Raw genomic sequence first — 9,782 nt, 5'->3', positions numbered from 1 at the left:
CACCCATCCAAATTATTGGAATCAGGTGTTCCAATCACTTCCATGGCCACAGGTGTATAAATTCAAGCACCTAGGCATGCAGACTGTTTTTACAAACATTTGTGAAAGAATGGGTCGCTCTCAGGAGCTCAGTGAATTCCAGCGTGGAACTGTGATAGGATGCCACCTGTGCAACAAATCCAGTCGTGAAATTTCCTCGCTCCTAAATATTCCACAGTCAACTGTCAGCTGTATTATAAGAAAATGGAAGTGTTTGGGAACGACAGCAACTCAGCCACGAAGTGGTAGGCCACGTAAACTGACGGAGCGGGGTCAGCGGATGCTGACGCGCATAGTGCGAAGAGGTCGCCAACTTTCTGCAGAGTCAATCACTACAGACCTCCAAACTTCATGTGGCCTTCAGATTAGCTCAAGAACAGTGCGCAGAGAGCTTCATGGAATGGGTTTCCATGGTCGAGCAGCTGCATCCAAGCCATACATCACCAAGTGCAATGCAAAGCGTCGGATGCGGTGGTGTAAAGCACGCCGCCACTGGACTCTAGAGCAGTGGAGACGCGTTCTCTGGAGTGACGAATCGCGCTTCTCCATCTGGCAATCTGATGGACGGGTCTGGGTTTGGCGGTTGCCAGGAGAACGGTACTTGTCTGACTGCATTGTGCCAAGTGTAAAGTTTGGTGGAGGGGGGATTATGGTGTGGGGTTGTTTTTCAGGAGCTGGGCTTGGCCCCTTAGTTCCAGTGAAAGGAACTCTGAATGCTTCAGCATACCAAGACATTTTGGACAATTCCATGCTCCCAACTTTGTGGGAACAGTTTGGAGCTGGCCCCTTCCTCTTCCAACATGACTGTGCACCAGTGCACAAAGCAAGGTCCATAAAGACATGGATGACAGAGTCTGGTGTGGATGAACTTGACTGGCCTGCACAGAGTCCTGACCTCAACCCGATAGAACACCTTTGGGATGAATTAGAGCGGAGACTGAGAGCCAGGCCTTCTCGTCCAACATCAGTGTGCGACCTCACAAATGCGCTTCTGGAAGAATGGTCAAAAATTCCCATAAACACACTCCTAAACCTTGTGGACATTCTTCCCAGAAGAGTTGAAGCTGTTCTAGCTGCAAAGGGTGGACCGACGTCATATTGAACCCTATGGATTAGGAACGGGATGTCACTTAAGCTCAAATGTGAGTCAAGGCAGGTGAGCAAATACTTTTGGCAATATAGTGTAGATAGAAAGAAAATATTACTGTGAATATTTAGAATTAAAAGAAAATCCCCCAAAATAAAAAATAAAACATGAAGTCAGCTTCCATCGGAATCGTTGGAAGCTGACTAAACAGAGAAACCTTTTTTGTCTAAGAGGTAAACATTTTTGCTGTGCCACATTATTAAAATATGATTTCCATTTTATTGGTAAATATTGCAATGATAATGTTAGGATAAAAGTAACAGTGCAGACCCACCACACAGAAATAAGTACCCAGATGTTCACCTGAACTTTAAACTGGAATGTTTTTTTTATCGATTTGTGTTTATTATTAGTGTTTATTGATTTGTTGTTGTATTGTTTATTGGCTACTCTAATCATATTGGTTAGAGTGCCTGCAGTAAGTCCTTCCAACAGAGCAGAACTATTGCACTCAAATATAGTTTAGATGTTTTATGCAGCTATTAATGGGCTTTTAGCACATTACAGTGTCATGTTGGTCATATTTTACTAGTTTTTTTTAATCATAAGTAATCCTATATTCTTTTTTTCTAAACTTTTTTATGTTATTGTGGAGAATTCATTGCTTGGTATAATGTTTCATCCAATGAACTGGATGTACTTCCCTCTTCACACTTGTTAGATTTTGTTATCTTGTAATGGACTGTTTTTTTCTGTGGGGGAGAGTGGGGTAAAGTGAGACGTTTTTTACATTTGCTCCCCTCCAAGTGAGCTAAAATGATATATCAGTTAAATTTACACATTTCCCATTAATTCAGGATGTTTCCTTGTTATTGTAATTATCAGAATGTATTCAGGATGAAGGGCAGTGAAAATATGATGTTTTTTAAAAAAGTGGTCTTGTGGGTAAAGTGAGACAGACCAGAGAATTCAACAGGGTAAAGTGAACCAACTAGGTGTAAACTGATCCACTTATTTTTTTCCACTCTGAAACTACCATAACAACTTATGTTGTATAGTGTTAGAATCCTGACAGCTGGCCTGACAACCTCACATCCCAGAACAAATGCCAGACTAGTAAAATAACCATTGGAATTGGTCTATTAAGCAAATTTTTTCCTACAACACTTGAAAGTAATTCTAAACAAAATCAAATACAACATAATGTAATTCAAAATATTTATTAACATTCAAATGAGAGGTATGAATCACCTTGCTGCAACTCAACTCCTACACTACAAAATATCCCTTTTTTTATATGTATATTAAAGTCTTAATATAAAAACACAGTCTCGAGGTCAGAACACAGGACCTTTAGAGCCAGCTAGAACAGCATGGGACTCAACAGGACTAAATCCACAATCAGAGCATCAGTTATTCTCTACAAATACAGTAGGCCTCTACAACTACTCCACATTCCAGCCCTGAAGATTGCAGGGAAAGATAAAGAGTTGTTCTCTATGTGTGGTCCCTCCACGCCTCTTAGGTTGAGGCAGCTTCTTCACCACATCTGCTCTGAGAACATGTGCCACATCTTTTTCTTTAATAGAAAATGTGGGTCTCTCCCACACTTTTGTGTTTCCCTGAATTTTTCTAAGGAATTGGATAAGAATTTAATCATCTTCAACTTTTCAACCATGCCAATATACCGGAGGTTCCTGTGTTTGGTTGTAAAGGTAATCATGACAGGTTCTCAGAGAGAAGCCCAAATATGCAGAACACAACGGAGGCTGATGAAAAGTTTAACAAGGTTTATTGAAGAACAACAGATATGAATATTGCGACTGGAAATGGTTCTGGTCAGGAGACAGGTTCACTGGAGTCTGCAGGGAAGACAGTTTAGTTAGCTCTGGGTCAGATGGGATGAGAGACTTTGAGTTTGCAGAAGTATACCTTGAAGGAGTCCGGTTATCTCTTTGAGAGAGATTACTGTGGGATCCAGAGACTGATTGTTCAGCAGAGTCCAATAACTGCTTCAGCGTCTTACTTCTGACTTTGAGGGCATACCTTGATTTGGGTTTCCAGCTCTTAGCCAAGAGCAGCAATGGAATCCAGAAGAGAGTCTTCAGGTTTGGCTCACGAGGGCGGGCTAGGCAGGTTAAGCTCATCCAGAGCTTCACGAGAGAGACAGGATTCCTGTGAGGCAAAAACAGGGAAGAGTTAGAATCTTTTCTCTCTAGGGATAGTAAAGATTCTCAGGTTGCTAGGCTCTGTGTGCTAACCAAACTAGATCAACACTGCGGCGTTGAGGCAAGGTCTGAAGTCAGCTTATATACTAGTGGATCCTCTGATGATGAGATGGGCCACAGGTGTGTTGGAGGCTCAGCTCAGGAGGACCCACGGCGCACTCTGCTGGAGGAAGGTGGTACAGCTCCAGATCCCAACAGTACCCCCCTCTCAACGACTGCCTCTTGGCGGTCCAGAAGATGTCGACGGGAGGGAGCGCTCGTAATCCTCAATCAAGGACGGATCGAGGATGTAAGAGCCGGGAACCCATTGGCGATCCTCCGGACCGTAGCCCTCCCAGTCGACGAGGTACTGCCATCCGCGACCTCGACGACGGGAGTCCACAATCCGGCGGACGGTGAAGGCAGGATGTCCATCGACTTCCAGGGTGGGTGGAGGGGAGTCGGATGGAGGGCACAAGGGACTGGTGATAAAAGGTTTAATCTGGGAGACATGGAACGTTGGGTGTATGCGGAGGCTCGGAGGGAGATGCAGGCGTACGGCGGAAGGATTGATGACCTGGGCTACTTTGTACGGACCTATGAATCTCGGGTAAAGTTTACGGGACATTCCCTTGAGGGGGATGTCCCGAGTGGATAGCCATACCTCCTGGCCTATGGTGTACTCTGGGGCAGGACGTCTTCTGGAGTCAGCAAATCGCTTGGTGGTCACTGAAGACTGATTCAGGGAAGCGATGGTGTCCCTCCAGACTCGACGACAGCAGCGGATGTGATGATTGACTGATTGGACTGAAATCTCTCTCTCGTCTGCTGGAAAAAGGGGAGGTTGATATCCGAGACTGACCTGAAATGGTGATTGACCGGTGGAATCAGACTTGAGGGAGTTATGGGCATACTCAATCCAGGTGAGGTATTGGCTCCAATCAGTGGGGTTGTTGGAGGTCAGACAGCGGAGAGTTGATTCGAGCTGTTGATTTATTCTCTCTGTCTGACCGTTGGACTGAGGATGATATCCGGAAGTTAGAGATGGTTTACAGTTGAGAGCAGCACAGAAAGCTTTCCAAACTTGGGAGATGAATTGTGGTCCACGATCTGAGAGGATTTCCTGGGGGATGCCATGGAGTCGGAAGACGTGTTTAACTAGAAGCTGGGCGGTTTGAAAGGCTGTGGGAAGTTTCCTGAGGGGGATCAGATGACAAGCTTTCGAAAATCGGTCGACGATTGTAAAAATAGTAGACATACCTCTGGAGACAGGGAGACCAGTGACAAAATCGATGGCAATATGAGACCATGGACGAGTAGGAACTGGAAGAGGATTCAACAGACCGGAGGGAGGTTGATGTGAGCTCTTGTTTCTAGCACATATGGAGCAGGCCAAAACATACTCCTTCACATCCTTGTGCATCGTCGGCCACCAGAAACGTCTAGATATCAAGGCGACAGTTCGGCTCACCCCTGGATGAGCGGAAAACTTTGCTGTGTGCATCCATTGGATCAGGCGGGATCTGACGGAAGAGGGGACATAGGTTCTGTTAGGAGGACCGTTACCTGGGTCAGGTTCAGAAGCCAAGGCAGAATTTATGAGATCGGAGATCTCCCAGGAAACCACTCCAACAGTACAGGAGGCTGGCAGAACGGGTTCAGGCGTCTCGGATTGATCAACGGAGTAAAGACGAGAGAGAGAATCGGGTTTGACGTTCTTGGATCCGGGTCTGTAAGATATTATGAGGTTGAATCGGGAGAAAAACAAAGACCACCTTGACTGACGAGGGTAAGCTTGTTTGGCGGACTGGATGTAGGCTAGGTTCTTGTGGTCCGTCCAAACTAAGACTGGATGTTCAGCTCCCTCGAGCCAGTGTCTCCACTCCTCCAATGCGAGTTTGATGGCCAGGAGTTCTCGGTCCCCAACGTCGTAGTTCTGTTCTGCCGGGGAGAGTCTACGGGAGAAAAATGCACAGGGGTGAATCTTTTGATCTGAGTCGAGTTTCTGGGATAACACGGCACCAACACCAGAGTCAGAGGCGTCCACCTCGAGAATGAATTGCTTGGCCGGATCAGGTTGGATTAACATGGGAGCTCTGGAAAACAAAGTCTTAAGTTTGTCGAAGGCTCCTTGAGCCTCGGGGGTCCACTGGAAGGTCTTTTTGACTGAAGTTAGAGTTGTGAGTGGTAGAGCTGTTTGGCTATAATTCCTGATAAATCAACGGTAAAAGTTGGCAAAACCCAGGAATCTCTGCAGCTGTTTGCGGTTCTCAGGTATTGGCCAATCCAAAACAGCTTTTATTTGATCCTCAGATGGTTTAACCTGCCCGCCCTCGAGCACAAACCCTAAAAAGGAGACTGAAGGTTGATGAAACTCGCATTTTTCAGCCTTAACAAAAAGTTTGTTCTCCAACAATCTTTGCAGGACCAGGCGGACATGCTTCTTATGCTCGGAAAGGTTCTTAGAATAAATCAAAATGTCGTCAATGTAAACGAACACAAAGATATTCAAAAAGTCTCTGAGGACATCGTTGACGAGGGCTTGGAAACATGCAGGAGCGTTAGTGAGACCAAAAGGCATGACCAGATATTCAAACTGGCCCAAGGGGGTTTTAAAGGCTGTTTTCCACTCATCACCGTCTCTAATCCTGAGGAGGTGATATGCGTTTCTTAAATCGAGCTTGGTGAAAACAGTAGCCCCTTGTACAGGTTCAAAGGCTGATGCTAGCAACGGAAGTGGGTATTTATTTTTTACAGTTATTTGATTAAGGCCTCTGTAGTCTATACAATGTCTAAGAGAACCATCCTTTTTGCCCACAAAAAAGAAACCAGTACCCAACGGAGAAGAAGATGGACGGATTATTCCAGCAGCTAGAGACTCATTAATGTATTTCTCCATGGTTTCTCGTTCTGGTTTGGAAATATTGTAAAGTCTACTGCTGGGAAGGGGAGCTCCTGGTAATAGCTCAATCGCACAGTCATATGGTCTGTGAGGTGGAAGGGACATAGCACTGACCTTAATGAAGACAGGAGCCAGATCATGGTACTCGGACGGGACAGAAGTAAGATCCGGAGCGTCCATCTCCCCCTTATCTCTAGGAGACCTTACAGCAGGAGCTGCAGAACGAAGGCAAGTTTCATGACATGAGGTCGACCACGACTCAATGTGGCGTTCAGCCCAGTTTATATGGGGATTATGTCGTTCCAGCCACTCAAAACCAAGCACCAGGGGAGAACATGTAGAAGGAAGAACAAAAAATTTCAGAGTTTCACGATGATTACCTGAGATCAGAAGCTCAAGTGGTTGCGTCTGATGGGTAACTTGATGGAGTCTCTTCCCATCAATAGCTGAGACACTAAGTGGCTTGGTTAAGGGAACGGTTTCGATTTGTAGCTGTTGAACCAGGTTAGAGTCAATCAGATTACGCTCACATCCGGAGTCGATGAAAGCAGACAATGTGAGATTCTGGTCATAGAAAAATAGTGTGGCTGGAAGAATCAAATGAGGAGGTTTTTCAATTTTCAAATGGCCCGTCAGACTCCTCAGATCCTCTGACGGGCCCCGGCTTTTAACTTCGCAGGGCAAGAGGCAATGAAGTGGCCAGTCTCACCACAGTAGATGCACATTTTGCCCCTGAAACGTCTTTCTCTTTCCTCAGGGGTTAGCCTTGTGTGTCCAACCTGCATAGGTTCGGCTTCCATCTCAACCGAGTGAGATACCTGGATAGGCATAGATAGAGACTGAGTTTTAGGCCTCGGCTGGGAAACGGGTTCTGTGGATCCAGAAAAAACAGAAGCATTATTACATGCAGGGGTTCATACAGAAAAACCATGACTCTTTAGTCTAGAGCTGTTTCTGGCACGAAGTCTGTTATCCAACCTTATAGTTAGGCGGATTAAATCCTCCAGACTAGCTGGTTCATCAAGAGTTGCAAGTTCATCCTTGATATCTTCATTTAACGCCTGGAAATATGCACCTTTGAGAGCACATTGATTCCATCCGGAAGCTGCGGCTTTGACCCGGAAGTTGATGGAAAAATCCGCTACAGAGGATGTTCCTTGTCTGAGATTAAGAAGAGCTCAAGAGTCTATTGTCTGATCAGAGTCTTGATTAAACACCATGTAAAATTCAGAAACAAATTCTGAGAAAGTACAACTGAAGCTGTCCTCGGAGGCAAACCTTGCCTGCGCCCACTCTAGGGCTCGTCCAGTTAGTTGGGACAAAATAGTTATTTTCTTCCTATCTGTTGGAAAACTGCCAGGAGAATTCTCTAAAATTAGGCGACATTGGAACAAAAAACCCTTACATTTCTTAAGATTACCTGAAAACTTTTCAGGAAGACTAGGGCGGAACTCAGGTGATGACGTCACAGCCGGTGACCTCGGAGGCGGAACTGGACCCGGAAAAGGTTGTGCTGCCGACGTGGCATTAGCACTGCTCATGTAGCCTGCAAAAGTTTGAAGCACTTGATTTTGAGTTTCAATCTGGGTATGTAACTCAAGGAGGGCTTGAGCTTGTCCTTGGAGCTGAGCGTCTTGCTCCGCTAACCTCCGACGGAGGTGGCCTGCTGGGCTTTGTGTTTGGCCGCAGTGTTCTGTCATGATAGGTTCTCAGAGAGAAGCCCAAATATGCAGAACACAACTGAGGCTGATGAAAAGTTTAACAAGGTTTATTGAAGAACAACAGATATGAATATTGCGACTGGAAATGGTTCTGGTCAGGAGACAGGTTCACTGGAGTCTGCAGGGAAGACAGTTTAGTTAGCTCTGGCTCAGATGGGATGAGAGACTTTGAGTTTGCAGAAGTATACCTTGAAGGAGTCTGGTTTTCTCTTTGAGAGAGATTACTGTGGGATCCAGAGACTGATTGTTCAGCAGAGTCCAATAACTGCTTCAGCGTCTTACTTCTGACTTTGAGGGCAGACCTTGATTTGGGTTTCCAGCTCTTAGCCAAGAGCAGCAATGGAATCCAGAAGAGAGTCTTCAGGTTTGGCTCACGAGGGCGGGCTAGGCAAGTTAAGCTCATCCAGAGCTTCACGAGAGAGACAGGATTCCTGTGAGGCAAAAACAGGGAAGAGTTAGAATCTTTTCTCTCTAGGGATAGTAAAGATTCTCAGGTTACTAGGCTCTGTGTGCTAACCAAACTAGATCAACACTGCGGCGTTGAGGCAAGGTCTGAAGTCAGCTTATATACTAGTGGGTCCTCTGATGATGAGATGGGCCACAGGTGTGTTGGAGGCTCAGCTCAGGAGGACCCACGGCGCACTCTGCTGGAGGAAGGTGGTACAGCTCCAGATCCCAACAATGACAAAGTCACCCACAGGCAGATCTTTGTTTCCTGGATCACTTCTTTCATCCTCAGAGCTCTCTTCTTCGTTATCAAATGGGACAGGGACATCACTCTCCTCAGAGCTGCTAACTACGATTTTCCTTTTGGTTGCTTTCTTTTTCGGTTTTCCCTTTTCTTTACTATTTTGCTTTTTCCCCATCAGTTTCTTTTGTCTTTCTTCATAAGCCTCTTCATTTGCCTGCTTTTCAGGAGTATCAGTTATGAAGGCTGTCTTCACACGCTTTCGTTTGGTTTGTCTTCTGGGTGGACATTTGGGAAGTGGTAGTATTTCACGAGGAGACACATATCCAGTTCGGCTGGGAACACGTGGCACATCTGAATCAGCTGGCGAGGCACATCCATGTGGACCATGCGCAGTGGATGGATAAGCATCAGCGGATGAATTATCTGCAGCTGGTGGTTCGTCTGCAGGTGGATCATCTGCAGGGGGTGGACCATCAAGATCATCTGCAGGGGATGGACCATCCAGATCATCTGCATTGGCAGGCTGCAGCTCAGGGTTTGGCCGGTCTGACACCATGGATGGTGCAAACGCTTCATCAGGGAAAATGTCTTGGTTATATGGGAAAATCCCAGTGGACCTCCTTACATTTTTACACAAATATCTGTACTTTCTACTCCTTACATTTAAAAAAATTGGCTCGTTACTTTAGTTTTGAATCATTTCAATGGAGTTACCGTTATTATTTTTCAAGTCATCAATACCAAATTCAATCTAATTGGATGGGAATCTACATTGCATTTGACGCACCACTACAAGATGAATCGACAGATTCGGCGGTATTCATTTGCGGCAAATCATTGCAGCTTGGTGGCGGTGGCGTTAGCATAGTAGTATGGACAGCGAGATGATTGAAAATGAACACAACGGAGATCTAGTCCTATTGGCAGACATCCATTTAAAATGTAGGCAACGGCATGAAAAAAGTGGTTTCTACTTTTACTTTTATACCTTAAGTAAATTTACAAGACTGTACTTTGTTACTTTTACTTGAGTAAAGAAGTTTAATCAGTACTCCCACTTTTACCAGAGTATTTTTTAACACAAGTATCTGTACTTTTACTCAAGTACGGAAAGTGAGTACTTTTGCCATCTCTG

Source organism: Cyprinodon tularosa, unplaced genomic scaffold (assembly GCF_016077235.1).
Source record: "Cyprinodon tularosa strain WSP-4 unplaced genomic scaffold, ASM1607723v1 ctg326, whole genome shotgun sequence".
NCBI classification, from domain to species: Eukaryota; Metazoa; Chordata; class Actinopteri; order Cyprinodontiformes; family Cyprinodontidae; genus Cyprinodon; species Cyprinodon tularosa.
This window is presented reverse-complemented; position numbering follows the sequence as displayed.